This window comes from Mercenaria mercenaria, chromosome 14, assembly GCF_021730395.1.
Source record: "Mercenaria mercenaria strain notata chromosome 14, MADL_Memer_1, whole genome shotgun sequence".
Lineage (NCBI taxonomy): Eukaryota > Metazoa > Mollusca > Bivalvia > Venerida > Veneridae > Mercenaria > Mercenaria mercenaria.
In genome coordinates this window covers 48,639,149-48,651,247 of record NC_069374.1, presented here as the reverse complement: position 1 = coordinate 48,651,247, position 12,099 = coordinate 48,639,149, and positions in this window count along the sequence as shown.

The following is a 12,099-nucleotide window of genomic DNA, read 5'->3' as shown; positions in this document are numbered from 1 at the left end:
TAAGGCATCGGGTCATAAAACCCGCGGGTTAGCGGGGTGACTTTAAATTGGATTAGTGGAGAGAACAACAGGCTCTGATTATGGTTTTTTCAGGTTTTTTTTTTTTTAACCCGTTTTTTTTGATTTTTTAAAATTTGAAAAATTTTAAAAACAAAGCAAAACGGAAAAAAAGGGGTTTTAAAAAAAGTAAGAACAGCCCTTGTATTTTATTTTAACTTTAACATTTACGTTTTTTCGTTGTTGTGCTTTTTTTTTAAACCCCGGCCCAAATTTTGATTGCGTTCGATATCTTAATTTTCGGCCCAACTTCGGTGCTGTCCGTATTTTTTAGGAAAAAATTTATTTAAAATGTCTAAATTTTCCTTTTTTTGAAAGTAAAACCCCCTACTCGTCGTTGTATTTGTGGCTCAGGGCAATATGCGGGAAATTGTTGGTTCGACCCCTTTAGCGAGAACTTTTTTTTTTAAAATTTTTGTTTTTTATCGATTTTTTTTTAAAAATTAAAAAGGGACACGGGAAAAATTAAAAATCCAGGGGGTTTTCCGATAAAATGTGTTTCGTACTAATTTTTAAAAAACCGATCAAAAATAAATTTTAAATATAGCTTGTTTTGGGAAAAAAAAACTTTTTAAAACAAGTAAGTGCCCCAAAAACTATTGCCCGGCACCATTAGATCAAAAAGAAAGATTAAATTTTTAAAATGTTAAAACTATGGGCCCCGGGGCCCAATTAACACAAACTATGCACGACGTTTTAGAAAGGAGTCATGTTTAATTTTTGGTTTAAATGTAATAATCAACAGAGTGCTTGTAGCAAAAGTTACTCCCCGGCTTATTTTATGCAAAAAATAATTTGTCTCTTAAAAACAGTAAAAATTTGGGATTTTTAATATGCATACTTACAAAAAAAAAAAATATATTGTGAAGAAGGTAGGTTAAACCCTTGCGCCTTTAAATAATGCAGAAATTTTACAAAAAAATATCCCTTTTTTTTCACAAACTTTTTTGAAATTTAACTGTTTTAAAAAAATTTAAAAGAAGGTTTTTTGGGAGTTGCTTTAATTTATAAATTTTAATAATTTTTTTGGCCCCCCAAATGTTTTGTTTAATTGTTATTGCTTTAAAAGAATAAGTGATAAAAAACCTGAATATACTTTTAAAAAAAATTTACATTATATGGTTTTTTTTTTAAAAATAAATTGTATCTTGTCATAAATGGGAGAATTTATTTAAAAAAGAAAACATAGAGTTCATTGTACTTCGGTAATTAAATGTTTTAGTGTTTTTAAAAATTTCACGTTTTTTTTTTTTCTTTTTTATTGCCTCTTTTAAGTAAAATCTTTCTTCCAAAGTTTGAAGTATTAAACTTTAGGGTTTTTTTAATGAAAAAAAGAAAAAATATTTTGATTTAAAGCAAAAACACTGGCGTTAAATTTTAAACAGTTTTATGTTTGACACTTCGAAAATCTGCGAATTTTATAATTCTATTACAAAGTAGCGTGGCCCAGGTGTTTCCCTTTTTAAAGCATTTTTTTTCACTTTAAAAAAAAACCTAATTTTTATATAAATTTTGGTAAAGGGGTTTTGACGGCTTCAATGTAATTTTTTTTTTAATTAAATGAAAATATTTGCCCTTTTAAAAATTAAAAGTTAGTTTTTGAATTAAAAATAGTCAATGCCCAAATACATGATTTTAAGAGAAATCTGTTAAAATTTGCTTTTTTTACATAATAAAGTTGGTGGTTGTGGCGGGAAATTTTAACGCCCCCCCCCCCCCAAAAAATGTCTTGTGTCGTTTCTGAGGTCAATTTTATTATTTTTTCGGCGGTACAATTAAAAAGAAACCCCCAAAAATAGATAAAAAAATCATTTTGGTTATGAAAAATTTTTACGTTTGCTTCCCGGTTGGACATGGCACTTATACTTTTCCCATTTTTATACAGGTTTCTTTGGTGTTTTCAGTCAGGCGTGTGTGTGTGTTTTTGTGTTTTTTTAATTTTTTTTCTTTTTTTTGGGCAAAAATTTTTCAAATTTTTTGCATTGAACAGTGAGTAAATTTATTTTTTAAATTCATGAAAAAAATGTGATTTTTTTAGGGATGTCGGTTATAAAAACGCCCGATGTCGGGGGCGGTGAAGGCACTCACAAGATAAAGGGTGTAAAAAGATGGTAAAGTAATTTCAAAACGATGCGTTGAAGGGTAAAAACTTTTTTAAATTTATGGTAAGTACCCTAAAGTTTTGGTCCGGGGGTCAGAAGGAAAAATAGGAAATAAGGCAAAATCTTTAAAGCGAGCTCAAAAAATCAGTTTTGCTAAAAAAATATACCAAAGCTTTTTATGTAAAACAGAAACTTTTTTCATACTCAAAAGGAAATTGCGAGAACGTTTTCCCTTTCAAATATTTTCTTTCATTTTATCTTTTTTTAAACAAATTAAATAGTTGTTGTATTATTTTTTTTCCCACTTTAAAAGAGTCTACAACTAGGGGTTGAGGCTTTAGGGCACTACAAATTTCTGTTTTTAAGTAAATAACCCGGAAAAAACATTAGTAACAATTTTTGCAATTTACATGATTTTAAAAATAGGTCACTTCGGTAATCAAGACCTAACTTTAAATTTTGGGGGGGGGGAAAAAAAGTCCCCAATTAGAGCGGGGTCATAAATTTAATGAAAGGGTTTTGATTATTTTATGTGAAAAATGTCTAAAAAGCACTTGGGTTAATTTAAAATTGTTGGGGCGAAAGGGGAAAAAAAAAAACACCAAAACCGGCCCCGGCAAACCGGGGGTCTGGAGCAATGTGGTCGGAAAGCCCTTTTTTCTTTTTTTAAATTGGGACGGCTTACATATCCGTGGGGGGAGTGTAATAAAATTTCCGCGATATCTAGTATTTTAAAATCTATCAGAATTTATTTACATGTTTCTTTTTTGGGGAAAAGGAACTTCTGGATATTTACATTTATCAATCCGTGCTTTTTATAAAGAAACCCCGGATAATTTGCCCTTCAGTAGTATCTTTTTGGTAAGCACCCCCCCAATAGTTAATTTGGTTTTGGCCCAAAATTTAAAGATGGAGAAAATCCTTATGAAATTTTTGCAGGGCAAAGGGTTAACAAAAAGATAAAGAATGTAAGTGTTGAACACCCCCCCCGCTACCCCCCCTCTCTATTAAAACTAACGCTGGATTCACCTCCCAACACTTTTATTTGTCAAAATAAAAATTTTGAAATTTTTAAAAATCAATTGAAAAAAAAAAAAAAAAAAATTATAAAATGATTAATATTTTTTGAATTTTCGGAAAAGAAATTTATCCGTTGAGTAATTGGATTTCAAAAACAAAGACTTGCTTTTAATTTTACATTTTGTTTTTTTGCTTCATCTTTAAAATTTTTTTGGAAAATATAAGGGAAGCTTATTTCCATTGGTGGTAAGTTTTGTGGGGTTATGTTAGGGAAAAGAAAAAAAAATTCATAAATTTCTTTTTAAATTTATGGAAAATTTATATTTTTTTTTTTAACCCCAAAATTTTTCGGATCAAAAATTTCTGAAAAAATTGTTTATTTAAACAAAATCCCTTTAATGGTTAAAACGGGATTTTAAAGTTTACCCGGTGTGGTTTTGTAAAGATAATTTTTTTTATTTTTTTGGGGGATATTTACTATAAAAAAAAATTATTACTGATCGGGTTTGGTTTAAATCAATTAATTTTAACGCAATTTTTATTTTGCGGTCAAGTCCCCTTTTTCCCCACATAGATTTCGATGCGCAAAAATTGGGTTTTGTTGTTGGGAATTAAAATCTTGTTTAAAAAATTTTTACTTGCGGGTTTCCGTAAAGCTCGATTCTTTGAGCTCGCTATTAGTAAAACCCTTTGAATTTACATTTGTAGCGGTCAAAATTTTAGCCCAAACCCCCCGAAATTCTGGGTGCTTAAATTGAACAATCGTAAGATTGACTGAAGTATTTAACATGGTAATTTTTATTTAAAAAGCTTCAGAAAAACCCCTTTTTTAGCAAATTAACAAAAAGATTTAATTTTTTTTTATCCTTCATTTTTTGATCTCTATTTTGATGCTAAAAATCTTTAGCCGACTTGTGAAATGTCCCCAAAAAGCTAAATGCTACCCCAAGATGATAACACGGACGTAAAGGAATGAAGGGGGTTTGTTGGGCTTTTAAAATTTTAAAAAATTTTTTTGCGGGTTTTACCTTTTATTTATCAGGGTGAAATGTACGGGGACCTATAAAAAGCATAACCATTTGGGCTATAAAAATTTTTTTTGGGGTTTGAATTTTTGTATAGTTGCCTTTTTTAAAAAAAAAATTATCAGAAGCAGGGCACCTTACCGGGCCCAAAAAAACATGTGTACTAAATGCACGTTTTTTAAAAATTTGTCAGGTAAAAGTTTTTACTATATGCCTTTCTTGTTAAAAAATTTTCCCCAGTATTCTCAAAATTGTATTTTTTAAAGACGTTTTTTGCCTTTTTTATCATTTCAGAATTGTGGCATTTGGGGGTTTTCAGCCAAAAATCCCAAAAATTTAAATTTTCCAAAAAACGTTTTCATGGTGAAGTTAAATTTTTATTTCCCATTTTGCCCGTTATAGCTTTTGGAATTAATGCCAGTTTTTCCAGTATCTTTCTAAAGTTTATCTATGGGAAAAATTTGATCATTTAGAAATTTAGTGATAATTAGTTTTAAAAGAATGACGTTCCTTTTTTCGAGGGGAGAGAAAAAATTTGGGCCCCTGTTTGCCCCTTTTTAGCTTTCAGTGGATATTTTTAAATCCCTCACCATGTTGGGGTTTAACCCCAAAGGGTCGGTTTTCCGAAAAAGGTTGCTTAAAATTTTGTAAAAAGCATGCTTTTTTAAAATTTTATCTGTGTTTTCATTGTTAACACTTTCTTTTTGTGTTGCCCCGTTTTCAGTTTCTGTAATTATCTTTTGATAATTTTCAGAAGTGTAGATTTTGAAAAGATTAACGCTTTGACAGTTGTTTTTTTGCGAAATTTCAAAATCTTTAAAAAATCGGTTTTTTTCCCTAAAATTTTTTTAAGAAAAATTTCCGACTTAAAGAAACGAACTATAAGCGATAATTTTTGTTAAATTAAAGAAAATTTTGATTGTTTGGTATGTCTGCTACAAAATTTTTACAAAAATTGCACATTACTTCAAACTGGTGAAAGCACGACTTCAAGATGTTTAAACTAAAAAAAAGATGGTAATTTCGGCCAAAAAAGTGTCAAAATCTTTTTTAAAATTTTGGGGGGGAAGTCTTAATTTTTTTTGGGAGTTTAATTTTTTTTGGGTTTTGGGACATGGGCAAGTCCCTGAAGGTTTTCGATATTTTACAGATTTTTTAATTGTTGAGTCAGGGGTGGTATGTACTTAAACGGTTTCGCGAAATTTTTTTTATGCCCGGTTTTTTGTGTTTAAAAAAAAACTCGATTCGGTTTAGGGGAAAAATTTCCCATTATTACATTATCTAAAGGGTTCGGGAAATGAATAAAAATCTGAAGTATGCACATGCGTTTAGTTCCCTTTTTTCGTTTCATTTTTAAAAAGCCCTTCCCTTTAAAAGAAAAATTTGTGCACAATTTACTTTTTGGAAAACTTCCCTATTTACCCCAAAAAGTATTTTGTCGAAAAAAAGAGTTTACAGGATTTTTGATAAATTTTAAGCATTGACGGGGTTCTTTTTGGTTTAAAAAAGATGTCAGTGATCCGTTGATTGTATTGGAATTAAAACTTTCGGGAAAATCAGTAAAATAAAAATTTTGCCTTTCCCCGGGTTTACCAATTTAATTTATTTTCCTTCCCGGTCACCCAAATTTTCCCGCTGGAAAACAATTTGGGTGATGCTATGTAAAAGTGATCCATCCTGGAGTTTGTTATTTGGAATAACTAATTTTTAGAGTGATTGCCTGAGGGCCGTAAACTTCATTTTGATTTAAAGAAAAATTTTTTAAAAGAAGAGGATATTTGAAATAGTTGTTACTATAAAGTGCGTATGATGTATAGTTTTATCATTTTATATTTGTTATTTAGGTAATCAAAGATGAAAAAGGAAACAAACTTTTATCTGCGCATGGAATTTCAATTTGTTAAAAAGGTTGTGAGTTTTGGATGAAAGTTTAATTTTTTTTTTTTTTTTTTTTTTATTTATTTTTCAAAAGTTGTACGAGTTTTTTTTTGGAAGTGGAGAGAACCTGAACGGAATTACCCCAGAAAAGGATTTCAACCTCAATGGTCGGTTGCTGTTTAAAAGGTATGGTTTAAATTAGTCCATATAATATTGTACTGAGAGTTGAATATCGTAACTTTTTTTGCTTGGATATTGAACAACATAAATTAAAATTAAAATCGGCTACCCGGGGGTTATTTTTTAGACAGGTAAAAATAATGTTTAATTTCATAATTTTACATGGAAAACCCCTTAATCGGGGTATAGATAGATGGGTTTCAAACATAAAATTAAAAATAGAAAGTTTTTTGGGAAACCCTTAGTTAACTGTTATCAATTTTTTTTATGATAAATATATGGGTGTCATCAAAAATAGCGAATATGATGGCTTGTTCGAATTGATTTAAGGGCAAGCCCGAGAGAAAAAATAAAAATATGATTGTGATAGTAGTAAAGCAAAATTATGTATTTAAGAAATTTTATGTGTCGTTTTTTAAAAAAAGGGAGCAACCTTTTTAAATATTTTTTTTAAAGGGTTTTAAACGTCGCCCAATGGTTTGTTTTTTAATGATATGCTCTTTTAATTTTGTTTAACGTTTCGGGACGTGAAAAAAATTACTGTAACGCCCCAAACAAAAATTTTCTTTTTAAAAAGTTTTAGATGTGCGAGGAAAGAAAGAGTGACTGCCCCCGAATTTAATTCCCACGTGTAGAATGGGAATCGATGAATTACACTTTTAAAACGGTTCAGGATTTAATATTTGACTAATGTTCGATTTTTCTTGAATCTTGTTCCCAGTTAATGTTAAAAATCGAAGGGCTTGAAAGTGGTTAAATTTTATTGCTGTAAAAATTTTTTTACTTTTTTTAAACTGTTTAGTTGTTGAAAGTGTTGTTGTATAAAAGATTATTTAATAAAATAGGAAATTTTTTGATTTTTATTAAAACCTTTTCACGTGGAAGCCGTTTTTACTAAAAAGCCATACATTTTTAAGACAGAGCAAATTTTTTTGTTTCAGCTAATGTTTTTATTTTTAAAAAATAAAAGAAAGAATTTATTACTTGATTGTGCTTTTTAAATTTTATTCAGTTTTTACGGATAATGATAACGTTTCATTTTTGTACGTTTCTTTAAAAAATAAAATTTTTAAAAAAAAAATTACCTTCAGTTTATTAAAATGTTTTCCCCACAAATTCGTTCACATTTTATGCCAATTTTTACGATCAAAGTAGTGTATTCTCTATGTTTAATATTCTCAAAATTGGGGAAATTTAACACGACGGGGAACCCTTTAAAATAAATTTCAAAATTTTGTGGTAATTTTAGGGAAAAAACGAAAAGAATTGGTAATTTTTATCAATATTTTAAAAAGCCAATACTCGAACATGGTTATTATGAAATTAAAGGTTTTTTTATTTTAAAGGGCCGTTTGTTTTCTTTTCTCATTCTGAATAGACGCGGCAGTTTTTTGTGGAAAAAATGTCAAAAAATTTGTCAACATCTATAGGGAAGGAATTCCGGGAATTGAATGTTTTTGATAATTTACGTTAAAACAATTTATTGCGTGTTACCCCTGTAATTTTTTGTAAATAAAAATTATAAAAATGTTGAAGGGAGACGCACTGTATACTTCAAATTCAACTAAATCAGAATAAAAACAACTCTTGAAACCTTAAACTGGTGTTGAGGTTTTGCGAACTAAAATTTTAACTCGAAATTTCATTAAAAAACACAAAAAATTGTAAAGGCAAGTGTATAACCTGTGAACGTTTTTTTGACCAAAACATAGAGATAAAAGAATGTTTACATTGCATTGTTTTCCCTTTTATGACATTGTGTAACGGCTTTTATACAAAGTTTAATCGCTGTTGCATTTCATAAAAATTGCAAGTTTTTTTAAGAAAGGAGAGGCATGACAAGATCTGTCACTTAACCGGCAGAAAACGACTACTTTTTTAACCCGGGAGTGCACGTTTTCCCGGGTGAACCGGGAAGGCAAAATTTTTATATTACGATTTCTTGAAAATATAGTTCCCGAAAAATTATTTAAATGTATCATGACCCGTTTCCCATAGAGAACACCCTTTCAAGCTTTTTAGTCATTAGAAATGAAAAAACTCTTTTAAGCGTTTTAATAGGGTGCGGTGAATGGGGAAGTGTTTCCTGAAGTGCATGTGCTCGAATGTTCTCTTAAAGTAAATTTTTAAAAAATGCAAACGTTAGTGATAAATGAGAACTGGGGGACTTTGGGGTATTTTTAACTTATGTGATTTAAAAATTTTTCTTTTAAAAATGAAATAATAAAAGTTTATCACCAAATCGAGGTTTTTTGACAAAAAAAAACCGCTCGGGAAGTTTTGGCGCACCTTTTGATGCGTACTATCCACCCTGGATTTGATAACAATACTTTATTTGAATGAAAAAATTTTATATTTTGTAATATTTTTTTAAATTTTTTTTTAAAAAAAAAAAAAATTGGGGTCACGTGATTTTTCGCCCCATTTGTAAACCAGAAAGTTTTGACATCTTCAACTTTCGCTTTGGGATGGCTGTGCCCAATTCCACGACCCTTTTTGCCCACAAATCGAGACGCGCAAATTTCATATGATTTTAAAAATTTTCGGAATGACAAACGTGTAAGAAAATAGAAACCGTTGTTTATAAAAAATTTTCATCGTTTACTTTTAAATTCAAAAGGTGTTTTCATAGGCTTTAATAGGGTTTAAAAGGGGGGGCGCACCGGCGCGCACCCCTCAAAATCGGGAGCATACGTAATTTGTTTTTTGTTTGGGTAAGTTATGCAAAAATATAACGTCTCGCTCGTACGCTACGTACTTATTTGTTTTTTGTTCTATGAAAAAAAAAGAATGTATTTTTTTTCCGCTCGCTTTGTCGCAGGGTGAAAAATATGCATTTTTTTGTCGCTACACTGAATCGTAATTTATCTTTCTTTTTTGGGTTAGAAATAAAATATGGCGCGCCATAAAAAAAAAACCAACATAGTGCTTTTCCGCCATCATTGAAGCCCAGCTGTGCACTGCATTGGTCAGGATCCAGATGTTCGTAAATTTTGTTTTTCCCAATGGGTTTTTGAAAGGAATACTTGAATCCTTACCAGACTGTAGGATGCGCGGGTGGGGATCATGCAGGGCAATCGCATAGGTTGGTTTTTCTGGGGGGGTTATGTATTTTTTTTTCTTGTCGCAAGGTTTTTTTCCTTTGGGTGAAAAAAAATGATTTTTTTCTCGTTTGCTTGTTTGCACATTTAAAAAAAATTATATAGGTAAACCCCCCAAAAAAAAATCCTAGAAATCGGGCTAAGAAATTCCGGATATCGAAAGAATTAGTCTGAAAATTCATAAAACTTACTTTAAATTAATTTTTACTTGTATTGTTTTTGTCAAAAAACCCTGTGATTGTGAATCCAGTAAAGTCTTAGAAACACAGTGCATCAGATGGGCAAATTTTTTTTCAAAATTTTTAAGGGGAGATGAAGATCCCCCAAATTGCTCTAACTATGAAATTATTTACGTCCCCTTTCACCCAAACCTTTCCCACCGTTTTTCCACATTTTCTGATTAATACCTTTTAAACATTTCTTGGTTTTTTAAAGTGAAAAAATACCGCTTTTAAAAGATCCGCCCACCAAACCCGAGGGAGAGGTGGGCTAGGATGCGGTGTCGCGGTTCGTCCTCGGGGTGGGTTTCTTCTTCTATTTGATAAACGAATTGTGTCTGAAATCTAGCCTCCCCCTCGGGTTATGTGGGGAAATTGGGATAATTTCGGGAAAGGTTTTTATGGTCAAAAACCCGGAACATGGTTAGGGAACGCCGACGTTACGAGAAATACTGTTGAAAAAATGACTAAAGCCCCCAAAAAAAAAAAACTGCTTGTAAAAAGAGAATTTATGAGTCTTCACTGTTTCAGATGTTTTAAAATGCTTAGAATTTCTTTTGTTTTTTTTTAGTGTTCGAATTTAAAAATTTTTTTTTATTTTTTGGCGAAAAAGAAAAAAAAAGTCTCCTTGCGGTAAACAGAAAAGCCGGAAATTTTTCTTTTTATAGTTTATTCAAAAAACAGTAAAGTTTAAAGCCAAAGGAAAATTTAACAAATTGTGTCAGTCTTGGACTTCAAAATATGATTGGTAAATCGTTTGGAAAATTTCCCCCTTTTCTGATGAAATACCCTCAAAATTTTTTGGTATTTAAAATAGAAAAAGAACGGAAAGAAAGAAAAGAAGGCCAAAAAAAAAACCCCATAGATTTACATTTTAAACGGCTCGATATTGCCCTTTAAATTTTTATAATTTATCGATTTATAACTGTTTTGGATCCCTAATTTATACTTTACATTTTTGACAAATATTGATAAATCAGTTGATAACCGATACGGAAGTTGGATTTTGCGTTTCCCAATTAGAACGCGCATAATACAATGATTTCAAAATTTAAAAAATGTTTCACCTAGAGTTATTTTGCTAGGAAAATTTTCAGTTGACAAACCGGTTTTAAAGGTGGGTTTTTTAAAGGAAATTAACACAAAATTTGGGCTCGGCATTGGATTCTCCTTTTCGTTTGCCCAATTTTCTTAAAAAAATTTTATGGGTTTTTAAAAAATTAAAAATTTTTTCATCCACAAAACAAACAACAAAACAACAAAAAAACTACAAAAACCCTAAGTAATTTTATGTTTTGTGCAAATTGTCAAAAAGATAATGTTTTAAATTTTTTGAATTTTAAAATTTAATGTCAAGTATTATTTCATTTGTTTAAAAGATGAATCTAAAATTTAAAGAAGTTATAATATCGTGTTTTATTGATAATTTCAACTTTTGTACCCCCAAATGTCTTGGATCCGTAACATCAATAAGCCGTTTGTGCAAATAACTGAGTAACAGGAACATTTGATGATGATTTTTTTCAGAAATTTTCCCGGAGTAATTTTTGCTTCTTTGAAAGAGAGTTTTGAAGTGTTTTTTTTAATATTAGAAGGTATTCCCCCCACATTTAGTTAGTCAGTCGTTGGGCAAAAGTTTTTTGAAATTGCATTTTCCCCCATTTTATAGCATGATCGGTGGCCATAAATTATTTTTTATTTTTTGTGGGCGTTAAAAAAAAAAAAAAGAAAAAAAAATAAAATTGTTTTAAATAGGAGGGTTTTGGATTTCCTTTTTATGCGATTATCACAGGAAACGTGAGAGCATTAGGGCACGAGGTTGATGACCATGTGATTCGTGTACACCTGACGGGACAAACTCAAAACCGTTTTATAACATAAATATGAATTTTAAAAACACATGCACTTTTTTTTAATTTTTATGAAAGATGAAAAGAAAGGCGCGTTCAGTTTTTTTTCCACAAAAAAGCTTTATGAAACTACAGTTTGTTTTCAGCCCCATGTTTTGTTCACAGGAGATAACTCCCGTTTTTGCTCAATTTTTTTATAATTATGTCCCTTTTTTTCTAAAAAACCTAGTAATAGAGACAAGACTGAGAGTCGAATATTCAACTAATCTTTTCAAAAAGGTGTTATCTCCCCGGTAGAAAAGACTGCAAAAATTAAATTAAAATTTCCTGCAGGTTATAAAGAAGAAATTCGGTCAAAAATAACTTCCGGGTGTAGTTGAAAGAAACCCTTTTTTAAAATTTTAAGATCCTATTTTTCCATTTTTAGCGCTTTTGGGGCGAAAACCCCGGGGAGTAAAAAGGCATTTTCACAGTAAATTCAATGTATTTTAAATAAAAAAAGACACTTTGCATGCTTCCGGTTGTTTTTTAAAAAAAACAAAAAAGTTTTTATTCTGCGGAAGGGGGCAACATGAAATCCCTGACTTTTTCCCCCCCCCCCGGAACCACTACCCCCCTTTTTTTTTTCGTTTTTCTTTTAGCAAAAAAATGCTTTGACGATATTTTGT